Source organism: Podarcis muralis, chromosome 3 (genome assembly GCF_964188315.1).
Source record: "Podarcis muralis chromosome 3, rPodMur119.hap1.1, whole genome shotgun sequence".
Classification (NCBI taxonomy): domain Eukaryota; kingdom Metazoa; phylum Chordata; class Lepidosauria; order Squamata; family Lacertidae; genus Podarcis; species Podarcis muralis.
In genome coordinates this window covers 34,009,624-34,018,746 of record NC_135657.1, presented here as the reverse complement: position 1 = coordinate 34,018,746, position 9,123 = coordinate 34,009,624, and the positions used below count along the sequence as shown (strand labels likewise).

General features: G+C 42.2%; 1 protein-coding gene across 1 annotated transcript in view; it reads left to right on the top strand.

Annotated features, from left to right (window-relative positions):
• The first annotated feature begins 5,136 nt into the window (after positions 1-5,136).
• TOGARAM2 (TOG array regulator of axonemal microtubules 2) overlaps positions 5,137-9,123 on the top strand; it is a 77,422-nt gene continuing 73,435 nt past the window's right edge. The window contains exon 1 of the mRNA XM_028724458.2: positions 5,137-5,304. The gene's annotated coding sequence lies outside the window, so the exon portion shown is untranslated. The remainder of the gene's footprint in view (positions 5,305-9,123) is intronic.

Here is a 9,123-nt window from a genome sequence, read left to right as displayed (position 1 = left end):
ATTATTTATTAAATTTGCATACTGCCCTTCACAGATCTCAGGGCAGTTCACAACAATAATGTGAATTATTGGCAATCTCAGGTATCCCCCTTTTTTAAGTATATGGGTTGTATTAAAAGTTTTAGAGAGGCAGACATAGCTAAAACAAATACTGCCCCACAACAATTACTATAGTCTGTATTTCCATATCAAGAATTTAAACATTCTTATTACATTAAGTTTATTCTATAAATGTAAGCAACTCAGTCCAAGTATTTACATGTACCTTGCTTTGTTACTTCAATTTTGGTGGGACGTCTATTATATTTTTTTAAAGATTCATTACGGCACACTCCTTTTACCTCAAAATTAATTTAATATTATAAAACAGAATTCTGACTCCAAGGGAGTTTAGGAGAATAGGTGTCAGGCACTATATGTGTTCACTGTGTCAGTCTGAACTACCTGCCATTTTAAAAACTTCAGTGAGAAGGCCACCTGTCAAAAACGAAAGAAAAAAGTTGCAAAATAGCAATTGCCCAAGCCACCACTACCACAGATAACAGTGCTTTCCACATAATGAAAGTATTGCACAACCATTATGGATCTTTTGGCAAATGACACAGTTTTGGCAACAGGCAAAAAAGTGGTTTGAGGACTGCAATATTCCAGAGTTGCTATGAAATGGTAATATCATGTGGAAGTATTCAGGGGGGGGGGGGGGGGACAAAACAGGAACTTCCCTTGTTTCTGAGTCCAATACATTACTGGGTCCCATATCTGTATATGAACAACCAAGTGATTGAGGAAATCATGGAAGCAGTTTCTGGACCACATTGAAATGATGTTAATAAATTTTTATACTGCCCTTCATCTGTAATGGTTCACAGTACAAAACGTTGATGGCAATTCCTTTCAAATATGTCATGGACGCTTTTGTAGAAGCTAATTTAGCCCATCCTCTACCACTGTATTGTGATTTTAAAAGTGTTTGAGTTATTCGCACACGTCTTAATCATTCTGACCAAGAGGTGCTACCCCATCTGAAGGGCAAATTCCAGCCAGGCAAAAGCACTTGAGGGGGCAGAACAGAAACCATTGGGGCAAGACCTAGGTACAGTCCCCAGGCATCACAATTTTTCTGATGGCACAATAAACCTGCTTATTTTTTAAAACATACTGCATGACACACTGTTTCCTTACTGTTTACTTGTTTATTCTTAATCTAAATAACACAAGAGCCTGCTGGATCAGGTCCATGGCCTATCAAGTCTAGCAAGCTGTTCTCACAGTGGCTAACTAGATGCCTGTGTGATTGTCAAAAGATCTAGCATTTTTATTTCATTGCTTCCTCAAACTTAGTTTAAATCTATCACAGTTTGTTTACTGCTGTGTTTTGATGTCCAAGAAAACTTCATTTATCCCTGGCAAACCCCACATAATTTTGAGTTCGGTGCCAAAGTTTCTTGTTCTGCTAGAAATCTAGTTCCAAAGATGGCCAGTGGGTGTCAGATTAGTGCCACAGAATGGTGGGAAGTTTCTGGTCAGAAGTGATTGCAAGGTACTGTGGTGTACTTGCTTTTTAACATTTGAATTAGAGCTTTGTCTTATATTTCCACTTCTGGTTACCTTCTGCAAAGTGTAAAGCCCATGGGAGAAACCGATAGGCTCTCTATGCTGGAAGCCAGTGGTTAAGTGGTTAAGCCCTATCACTTGGAAGTTCTGATTTGTTAACATTAGTATCAGCCTGGAAGAATTCCACCACCATCCAAAGGCTTGCTGTGTAGACCTTGTACCTCTACTAGTACCATACAATGTTCATTCATTGAGGGCACCAGTCCAAAACTGGCATTAGAAGAGGAGCAGACCAGGGCATCTGAGCACCCAAGATTATGAAACTCCTTGCCTAGGGAGGGCGGGCTGTTTGGCACCTTCATTCTTGGCCTTCTCTCATGTACTCAACACACTGTCTGGCAGGCATTTATCCTGTTGCAGTGGTAATTTTTAGAGGACTAACATCTATTGCTAAATGTGTTTATCTGTTACTGCTTCCCCCTAATGAAGAAGAAGAAGAGTTTGGATTTGATATCCCGCCTTTCACTCCCTTTAAGGAGTCTCAAAGCGGCTAACATTCTCCTTTCCCTTCCTCCCCCACAACAAACACTCTGTGAGGTGAGTGGGGCTGAGAGACTTCAGAGAAGTGTGACTGGCCCAAGGTCACCCAGCAGCTGCATGTGGAGGAGTGGAGACGCGAACCCGGTTCCCCAGATTACGAGACTACCGCTCTTAACCACTACACCACACTGGCTCTCCAGTGTTTACAAATGTTTACAAATGCAAATTGCTAGCCACGTATAGAAGAGCAGGGTAGTAAATTGAAGTGGGAAAAAAAATCTCTTACCACGTCTTACGTGGCTAATGGGCAGTTTAGCCTGAAATGTGGATCAGTAAGATCTCTTGAGAGTCCCATGGACTGCAAGATTCTTGATCAGACCTATCCATTCTTAAGGAAATCAGCCCTGAGTGCTCACTGGAAGGACAGATCGTGAAGCTGAGGCTCCAATGCTTTGGCCACCTCATGAGAAGAGAAGACTCCTTGGAAAAGACCCTGATGTTGGGAAAGATGGAGGGCACAAGGAGAAGGGGATGACAGAGGATGAGATGGTTGGACAGTGTTCTCGAAGCTACCAACATGAGTTTGACCGAACTGCGGGAGGCAGTGGAAGACAGGAATGCCTGGCGTGCTCTGGTCCATGGGGTCACTAAACAACAACAACAACAACAACATCTCTTCCCTCCAGTTATTTTGGGATGAAGGCTGTCCAGTCTCTTCGCATGAAGCACTGGTGAATGCAATGCACAAAACTCAGCTCAGGGATGGGAACCTGTGGCCCTCCAGAAATTGATGGGCTTCAACTTCCATCAGGAACTTACTGCAGGGGAGAGCACCAAAAAGCCTCTTTAGCATACAGAAATTACCATTAGATCAACTTGGAAGTGACTGAGTCTATAGCTGACAAACCAGTTTTCTTGTGGCAGCATTTAATTGTGGTAGCCCTGATATTTGTTGCAATAATTTCACCCATTAGGCAATTTTTTAATCTTTTGCAGGGATGTCTGCAGTTTTTGTTACGTGTTCTGTTCAGTTAACCAATACATGTGGTAGCTGTGGGTGGAAGAACCTTAATTATATCTAGTCTTTTCACAGGTAATTTAATTTCTTCCGTGGTTTAGATCTCACCTGCTCTTAACGGTTCCAAAACTTTTCTCCTTCCACACCCAACAAAGCCACCGAACAAACAAAAACGTAGAGAGTAGCCTGGGTAACAAGCTTTGGCTTCTATTCCCAGCATCTGAATAGACATGGTACTTCATGCAACTGCCTAATTCCCCAGTGCTGCTCTTCACACCAGTAATACAAACAAGACTCCTGGGGGTGTGCATAGCTGGACCTCATGGGAGGTGCTGGTGCAGTGGAATCTGTGGTCAGATATGGAAACTTTTCACAGGTCTTCTAAACTTATGAGCTGAGGTCACACAGAACTGCTTTTGCTTAAACAGCAAGCAGCGTGAACAGTCATATTCTTAAACAGAGCAGTGTTGCCTTTTCCTAGGGAAAACAGTTCGCTTGAGCTGAAGGTTTACAATTCTCTGCGAATTATCCCAAATATTTGCAATTCACATTGAGATGTGTATGGTGCCCTTGCACAACTGAACTCTTTTTAGGAAGGGGGGAAGTGGCAAGTTAATATCTCTCAAACCTGCCCCACATCTGCCTGTCCACTTGCCCATCCATCCACTGTAACATAAAGGGTGGCGTAGAGTCTGGTAGCATTGGGGTAGATAGCAAACGAGTAAGAATCAGGAGGATAAACAATCCACCCTCGGAGTACAGATCTGCTCTGATGTCTAAATCACTACCAGAAAGTACACATTTTAAAAGTTTGTATGAAACATTAGATCTATAAACTTTAAAAAATAATAATTAAATGTTTCATTTACTGGAACTTTAGTTCAATGGCATTCTGTTCTAGAAACAATATTTTCTTCTCTGTATTAGCTTCACATTATGCAAATATAAAACCTAATATGGACACCCTGAGAATCTCTCCTTTCTTCCCTGACAAAGTGCTTGGAAATGTCAATGTGCATTCTTCCAATCCTTTTGGTCATGTTTGTCTTACCATAATTTCCAGATTTTTTTTTTAAAGAAATCAGAGTCACAAAAGTGTATTTTTTTTAAAAAAAGGTTTCAAAATATGAAAATATGTATTGCTTAATTTAGTCTTCCCAAAACCTCTCAGTAGAAGAAAAACAAACACAACTGAGCACTGAACACATATGCTCTGGCTGAGCTCCAGATCACAGCTTTCTGGGACCAGGGGGTCCATAGACAGTACTTTGCTTCTCTTCCACCTCTGTCCTTGCTATGATGCCTCTACATATATCCTATACTCTCCCCCTCTCTCTTACTATAAGCCATTAGTTGCAATGACCATATAAGAGATGCAAGGGAGGCAGTAAGTTTGGCTGATGGGTTAATTAAAATTTTTTCTTAGTAATTGAAATTTTTGCATCTGTTTTTCAGAAAGTGCTATATCCCAAATTGCATTGTACCAATGCTTCTGATTGTGCATTTTTAAATTGATAATATACTGTATTTTATTTTGTTTTAATCCACCATGGAAACCTGGTAAGATAATAATAATAATAATAATAATAATAATAATAATAATAATAATAATAATAATAGAAAGAAAGAAAGAAAGAAAGATGTGAATTTATCCTGCTGATCACGCAGCTGCCCAATTCACATATTGGTAGCTAAACAATCTATTCTGCACTTCATACAGAATGGCACTCATGCTTCCCACCCCTTCGTTTGCTCAGAAAAAGAAAAAACCCAACCCATTTTCATTTGTACATGAACGTGGAAAGGTTGCTCTGTTTTAATCTCTCTGCTTGTGACTTTAAAAACTCTCTTTATTATCTGGGTCTCATCCAGAGATTTCTCTCTCTAACCTGGCTTTCTGAAGTGCAGGCAATGAAACTGACAGCATCTGTTGCTGGCTGGTATCACACTTCTGAGAGGGGAACCAGTCTCTGCACACTGGATTTGCTCCTACCTAGTAAGCCCATTCTTTATATTCTGTCGCTGACCATTGGGGGGCAAAAAGAAATGATTTATAACCATGGCAACAGTTGCTGCGAGAGACTGGGATCAACAAGAATCTCTTTCATGCCCACATCAATGAGTTGAAGATGAAGAGCCTCTCACATCCATTTGGACAAGACGTCTAGTGCCACTTTTTAATTTTGATTGAGGTAAGTTCGCTTGAAATGTTAGACACACACACTCGGTAACTTGCTTAAGTGAACTTGTTGCTCTGAGCTATTTTTCTGAATTGGAGTTGAGTATTCCCAAGGGACTATCTCACCCTCTTACCTGCTAACAGACCCTCTTCTCTCTTCCTCATCCTAACACCACAAGTGAACGGGCTTTTCTTCAACTGACTTAGGGTGCTTGCCAGAACCCATAGGAATCAATCTATGCTCTGGCTCTTAGCTTCAGAACTTTCTCTGCAACACAGGATGTTTTTTAGGAGGAATGTTCCCTTAAGCTGTGCTTGTTTCATATCCAATAGTCATCCTGTGTATTCTGTCGCCTCTAGGGCACGTGGAAAGCTTGGATTTGTTTAAATCTTTACATTTGAAAATACTTGCTGAGTACCCTTCACGTATTTCTCTAAAAATCATAGGAAATATATGTATATCAGTGTTGAGTGAGAGTAAGGGAGAAAACAGGAAAAACCTATTCATGCTACCCTCCCCCCACCTTGAGCCCTTGAAAGAAGCTTTAATAGTTAATGGTTAATAACCTACAGTGTAGCAAGACAATTCACTGGCAAGACTATGGTATTACTTGAAGTAAAGTTTTACTTTCACTTGTAGTTCATGTGCTAAGGGGTGAGGAGGGACGACCATGCTACCAAGTGACAGCTGTAGCTATCTCTAGGACAGTGCACTCTTCCCAATAGTAATTAAATAGTACAGTGGTACCTTGGGTCACAGACTCTTCAGGTTACAGACGCTTCAGGTTAAAGACTCCGCTAACCCAGAAATAGTACCTTGGGTTAAGAACTTTGCTTCAGGATGAGAACAGAAATTGTGTGGCGGCAGCGTGGCAGCAGTGGGAGGCCTCATTAGCTAAATGGTACCTCAGGTTAAGAACGGACCTCCAGAACAAATTAAGTACTTAACCCGAGGTACCACTGTAGTAGCATTTTGTTCATTCATTTATATGGATATTTATATACAGTTGACTCCCCGTTTACACGGGGGATACGTTTCTTACCCCCACATGCATATACAAAAGCGCGTAAAATGGGGGACTTGCCAGTATCAGCTCAGCTGATGGGTGGGAAGAACCTTCTCTGCCCTTCAGCTGTGCCAATCCATGGACCCGTGCCATTCCTCCACTCATGAGAGCTGGAGGGACAGCGCGGGTCTGTGGACCGGCACAGCTGATGGGTCCACAGAGTCATGTTGGAGGGACAGCCCAGTCATGTTGGAGGGACAGGGTATCCAGACTGCACCTCAAAATGATGGTTTGGCTGCTGCTTCCCAGTCCTGTTGGTATCATACCACTTTAACAGCCGTGGATTTCCCCCAAAGAATCCTGGGATCCGTAGTCTGTTAAGAGGTGTTGAGAGTTGACAGGGGAACCTGTATTGCCCTCACAGAACTACAATTCCCAGAGCTCTATGGGATCAAGGATTGATCGTGAACAGTAGCTCTATGAAGGGAATAGGTGGTTCCCAACAACACTCGGCACCCTTAACAAACAGTGCAGATGAGGCCTTAATAGATTTAAGTTCCCCTTCCGCAATGCCCACTCCACCATCTCTGTATGTTGGAACATTTATTGGGTTTCATTTCCTGATAATCGGCTAGTTCCCAAATATACACCATCATTGTTCTCAAGCCATAGACATTTTCACAGTCACCTGACACTTATTTGAACAATCAGGATGTATTTGATGAATTGAGCTATTTGTGTCGGTAAGAGCAGGAAAGCTTGGCAGAATGGACAGGAAATGAACCTGCTTTTCATCTCCTGAGCAGTTTTGCCATTTACATGTACAGCTCTCCCCACTGTGTTTCCTCTGTAAATGCCCCCTCATGGTTGCTCCCCCCACCCCCTTTATAGAAACCTATGCTCCTTTGTTTCCATTATCCATCTCCTGTCATCTTCTGTGAACAGGTTCGGTCTTTCCACCCATAGTGGAAACCCAGAAAATGAAAACCTGAATAGGGCTAACACATCTGTCACTTTAAGCAACGTAAACTCTTCTCACACAGGAAATAAATTTACAATAAAGCCGAATGAAAATGAGAGCCCAAAATTCTTCCTCTTATTTAGGGGCAGAAAAAGGAGGGTTTTTGTGTCTCATTTTGCCAAATATTATCCAGAGGGAGGAGAATTTCTACAGCAGTTTCTTGGAGATGGGGATTAACATGAACACTGGCAGCAGAAACAACACAGCTTGTTGCTTCCCCCCCCCCCCCCAGAGAGTTTTCTATTTTTTGTGGTTGGCTATTTTGTTTTGGTTTTATTGCTGCTACTCTTTGTATTGTCTGTGGTGGTGGCTGAAACTGTGGCATTCTCCCCAATGCCCTGGAATTAGTGTCATTATGAGGTATTGTGGGTAAAAAATGGCAGCAGCCAAACAAAAAAGGAGAAGGAGAATGTTCAGCAAAATGGCTCTCATTACTAGACAAGGGTGAGCTGAATAAAATTATCTGATTCCCGCCCCCTGAAAAAAGCCCTCTCCTGAGGAATACAGGCTCGGTCCTACTTTTAAAGTATGATACGTGACTCACTGTGCCTGTTCCACTGACTTATTAGTATTTGAGGGAGCTAAAAGTGTCAGAATAGTTATTCATGAGCAAAAGAAGAAAAAGCACTTCTGTATAGGAAGGAGAAGAAAATTGATACCTCACATATGGGTTCTAGAAAAACCTTGTAACCTCCCAACCACATTGTAATTTAAACTCTGTGTGCTGCCCGTGTGTAAATTTCTACACAGAATGCTTTGCTTGTAGATAGTTACTTGGTTTTCCAGGCCAGCCCTTGGCATTTTGCTGCCTGAGGTGAAGGACAAGATGGTGCCCTCACATTCCACATACAAAATCTGGCCAGGTGGGCAGTTGACTCCGCTTTAGTGCTGATGATGGGAAAACATCCTCCACTGTACCTGAGGGCAGCAAATGAGGGCAGGAGATGCAGAACAGGCTAGCTTGGGGGGCTCAGGGGGAATGGGGGCAGTGTTGGCACGCTATTGACACCTCCAGCATCTGCTACCTGAGACAGCTGCCTCACTCTGCCTAATGGTAGGGCCAGCCCTGGCGCTGTGTGAAGCATCCCTAGAAAGAGGTTTGTAGTCCTTCTTTCCTTTCCAATTAGTCCTTGACTAGTCTCTGCCCTGACATCTAATGTTTTACAGCTCTGGGAATGTAATGATTTGTGGAGACCTCCCTGTCTAATTCCTGGTTATATACTGTTGGGCCTGTCATTACTCGAGGTGTATTACTGATTGCCGCTGCAGCTGGAATGTATATCTACCCACGTCTGTGTTTGGGGTGTTTATCTGATCTTGGAGCTGCTCCTGCTATTACTTGTCAGCATTGTTTATGAAGCCTGGTGGAATTAAATGTTATTGATTACAAGGCCAGGAGTAACTGCGAGATCAGCAAGTGGAAATTTAGGTAGAGATTTGTCAAAGGATGGGACTGCAGCAGCTAAAACTTTTAATTGGCTGTGCCAGGAATCTTTCCCACTAAGGCCAGCCATCATGTATTCCATTTTTGTGTGCAAGAATAATGGCCAAGCATCGGGATTGTTTTCTCTGCCCCACCCCCCATCCCCAAAATGCTTTGAGTGTCAATCTTTTGTATGATTCAAATGGGCAAATCTGTCAATTTTGGTTTCTCTTTTCCCATTAATGAGTGCAGTTATTCACATTTCCGCCTCAGTTTGCATTTGACTATAAGTGTGTGTGTGTGTGTTCCACATGAATATTCATCAACATTTTTGTATGAATTTCTCCCAGTGTACGTGCTTACATTCAGTTTTGCCTAATA